The 4161-nt window shown below is 43.2% G+C and overlaps 1 long non-coding RNA gene across 3 annotated transcripts; it reads left to right on the top strand.

The window, feature by feature from the left end:
• On the top strand, nucleotides 1-3776 carry LOC148394667 (uncharacterized). 3 transcript variants are annotated; one of them, XR_015859889.1, is made up of 4 exons: nucleotides 1-264; nucleotides 377-480; nucleotides 3116-3205; nucleotides 3265-3776. It is a non-coding gene; the product is annotated as an uncharacterized LOC148394667 (long non-coding RNA). The 3 variants fall into 3 exon arrangements; XR_015859888.1 differs by having other exon boundaries at nucleotides 1-480; XR_015859887.1 differs by having other exon boundaries at nucleotides 1-497.
• The last annotated feature ends 385 nt before the right edge of the window (nucleotides 3777-4161 follow it).

The following is a 4161-nucleotide window of genomic DNA, read 5'->3' as shown; positions in this document are numbered from 1 at the left end:
AGAGACGTTAGTGTTGAACCACCTGAAGGACGTCACGGGCCGCCTTCCTAAACCCCTGCAGTTTGCCTACTGGGCAAACAGGTCGGAGGACGATGCAGTTAACATGGGACTGCACTACATCCTGCACCACCTGGACACCCCAGGAGCGTACGCCAGGATCCTGTTTGTGGACTTCAGCTCGGCGTTCAACACGGCGTCCAGCTCGCGGTGCCTGCCTCCACCTGTCAGTGGATCACCAGCTTCCTGACCAATACAAGACAGCGTGTGAGGCTAGGGACCATCACATCCGACACCCAGACCACCAATACTGGCGCCCTTCAGGGGTGTGTCCTCTCCCCACTGTTCTTCTCTCTCTACACTAACAATTGCTCCTCAGGTGAATCTTCTGTGAAGCTCCTGAAGTATGCAGACAACACCAATCTCATCGGACTGATCCGGGATGGTGACGAGACTACTGTCAAACGCACCTCTTCCAATAAGGTGCCCCCGGCTTCCCGGTAACGGGTTTGTCTTAGCCGGTTTCGGAGATTCGTCCGTAAGCTAACCACCCGAGTTAAATTAACTCCAACGGAATCAATCTAATTTCTGTACGACGCCAATCCCTCTCAAGTCACCCGAAGCTCGAGCCGAGTAACTCAATTCGAGGCAAGACTTAGAAGTGACCGCATCGCATTGATGGCTCCCCGCTACTGTTTGAAGTTCTTATTATGTTACGGATATTTTTAGATGTCTTTGTTAAGACCTCAGGGATTCGTTTGTATAGCGCACCCTAACACTAGTTTTGCCGAAGTAAAAGTTGATATGGGTCCGTTCTGCTTGGTCGCTCAAGCAGCGAGCCGACCAACTTGTTTATTCGAAAGAGAATCGAATTAATAAAAGTGTGACAATAATAGCATTTAAGAAGAAAATTAATGCACTTTACATTATTAATTCTAATTTCTTATATGTAGATCTAGCTCTTAACTGTCGGAGTGCTTCACCCCACTCGATTGCTTTAAAAAGAATAATAACTTTCATAAAACAAATCAAAATGTCTTACTCTATTTAGATTTGCCCAGTAATTAATTTGGAAGACAGGTCTATTTTCCGATCGTGTCCTGTTTAACTTTTGACGCGGCCCGACAAAATTAGGAACTGGGCCGCGCCCGACGGACAATCGAAATACTTTTGTCCTTCACCAACTCAAGTAATCTAATTTAACCTCCGTCGTTATTTTATTTAGAGGAAGTAAATTTTCAAACGAATTAACATTTAACGAAATTCACTCTTCCCTTAAATAATTACGAAGGCTATTTAATTCTCTAACATGTTCGGAGTTACTTTTTACGTGGCCCGTCAAAAGGGGAAACGGGCCTGTGCCCTTCAAATAATTAAATTACTTTCAGTTCTACACCAAACCAATAATCCGATTTAAGCACTTCGGTTAATTTATTCAGACGAAGCAAACTTTCAAACGGATTGAAATTCACTCGTGTCTCAAATAACTACGAAAGTTATTTAATTCTCTAAAATTGTCTGATGTTACTTTTATTTATTACGGTCTTATGTTAAACCATAATAACCCCCCGCACATTAAGCAAATTGTCAAATCAACCCCAAACCATCGATTGCACATTCAGTACAGATCAGCGCACAACCAAGTAGATGAATATACAAAACACATTTATTGAAGAAACATGAAATAGAATTACAAATCTCAATTACTCCAGAAACCGAACAATTTCACTCACTGATACCCGTGTTAATAAAATCATTCAATCCCAGAACAATTCGATTGCAAAACACAGTTCATGAAAGAGGGAAAAAGTAGATACCAGCTGGGTGCTACTTTTGGTGGAAGCAAAGTCGAGTGATCAATTCGATCTTACTTCTAAAATCCAAATTAGAGAAACAGGTTGGCCTCGAGGGGACCGGCGACCCGATGGCTATTCCCCCCCCTCACTAAAATACAGAAAAGTCGTTCCCCTCCCCTAGTTCCTCATGCAAAGTTGTCCAGTCCAATTCTTTGGAGTAAATCCAAGTTAATTTCAGACCAGCGATCCTGCGTCTCACACAAAGATCCCGGGACTTTGGAAAAAATCTTGAAACTCCCTCGGGCTTCTTCACGTATGAGCGCTCTTTGGGGGAAAAAGCCCCGTAGCTGCCCCTGCAGGACTTTTTATAGACTTGTCTAGTACCTATATCCTCTCTATAGGGTAAGACCGCCTAGGTTCCCACTCCCTTATAGGATTTGGTCAGTTTTTACCCACGCTCCTATAGGGTAAGACTTGGTCAGTTTTCCCATGCTCGTACACCTGCTGCCTTTCAGCAGCTGTTTCCGCCCTGACCACGCATTACTTTCCACCAAATGTACAGCTAGCCCCTGGAAAAACCTTTCACTTCCTCTTTTCTTCACTTCCTGTTTCATGAGAATAACTTTTTAAAGTTACGCTTCAATTAACTCTGAAATAAAAATCCAAACCTTTGATCTATTTCTTTAAACAATTTATGTCACACCACTATTCTCACAGTGACGGGTCCCTTGATCGAATTGACTAACAATATTGCTTTAAGCTGTTACAGAATACATTTTTAGCCAAGCAAAGAAATCAAAATGTAAAAATCACATTTGTGCTTCTCCAAACAATTTATGTCACGCCACTATTCTCATAGTGACGGGTCCCTTGATCGAATTGACTAACAATATTGCTTTAAGCTGTTACAGAATACATTTTTAGCCAAGCAAAGAAATCAAAAAGTAAAAATCACATTTGTGCTTCTCCAAACAATTTATGTCACGCCACTATTCTCATAGTGACGGGTCCCTTGATCGAATTGACTAACAATATTGCTTTAAGCTGTTACAGAATACATTTTTAGCCAAGCAAAGAAATCAAAAAGTAAAAATCACATTTGTGCGTCCATGCGTGACTCACAATCCGACACCGTGTTTCTGTTTTATTTCTATTTTAACTAGCTTAGCTTTTTTTGGCCCCTTTTTGGTCTCATGTTTCGGTCTGGCGCCATCTTTTGGACAAATTTGGAATTTCAGCTCTGCCAATTTATTCATGTGAACAATCCATATTTTACCATTTGCACCATCTCTTCCCCCCATGTTACATGACACTACGTAAAGACAAGAGGTGGAGCGACTGGTCCATTGGTGCAGCCAAAACCACCTGGAGCTGAACCCACTCAAAACCGTGGAGATGACAGTGGACTTCAGGTGAGACCCTTCACCATTTTCACCCCTCACTATCCGCAGTAATACTATTCTCTCCACAGACACCTTCAAGTTCCTGGGAACCACAATCACTCAGGACCTGAAATGGACCAGCCACATAGACTCTGTCAGGAAGAAAGCCCAGCAGAGGCTGTACTTTCTGAGACAGCTCAGGAAGTTCAACCTGCCGCGGGAGCTGCTGAAAACCTTCTATACTGCCATCATCCAGTCTATCCTCTGCACCTCCATCACTGTCTGGTTTGGATTGGCCTCCAAACAAGACGAGCACAGACTGCAACGGACAATCAGGACTGCAGAAAAGATAATTGGAATCAACCTCCCATCTATCCAGGACTTGTACTTGACCAGGAAACGTACAAGTAACATCTCTACAAACCCTTCTCACCCAGATTGCAGTCTGTTCGACCTACTCCCCTCCCGACGGCGTTACAGAGCTTTGTACGCCAAAACCAGCAGACACAGAGACAGCTTATTCCCCCAGGATGTCACTTTGATTAACTCACACCGCTCTTAGAGTCTCAGTCATTGCTGTGCAATAACATCCTGCTCTCCTTTTTTGAATTGTCTACACTGTTTGTACTATGTGTCCTCTCTGCATCCATTGCAGCCTGGTCATCCTGGAAGAGGGACCCCCCCATCTGTGGTCTCTTCTCAAGGTTTCTCATTTCCCCTAACTAGAGTTTTGAGTTTTTCCTTGCCCTTGAGTTTAAGATCAGGGGATGTTTGAGAAAATTTGTCATTTTTCACATGTCCTGAGTGTTTTTAGTCACCTAAATGTTGAACAGAGGCTGTGATGCACCGAAGTCAAATTCCTTGTTTGGCTTGCGAATGGCGAATAAAATCTCTTGAATCTTGAATATCTGGCGCCATCTAACGTTGTGAATGGGTATAATGTCTAGACCCCGAATGTAAGACGAACCCCACTTTTTCAGTCTTAT

This window comes from Syngnathus floridae, chromosome 8 (genome assembly GCF_059516105.1).
Source record: "Syngnathus floridae isolate MCC-2025c chromosome 8, RoL_Sflo_1.0, whole genome shotgun sequence".
Classification (NCBI taxonomy): Eukaryota; Metazoa; Chordata; class Actinopteri; order Syngnathiformes; family Syngnathidae; genus Syngnathus; species Syngnathus floridae.
Note: the sequence above shows the minus strand (reverse complement) of the source record. Positions and strands in the feature narration are given on the sequence as shown.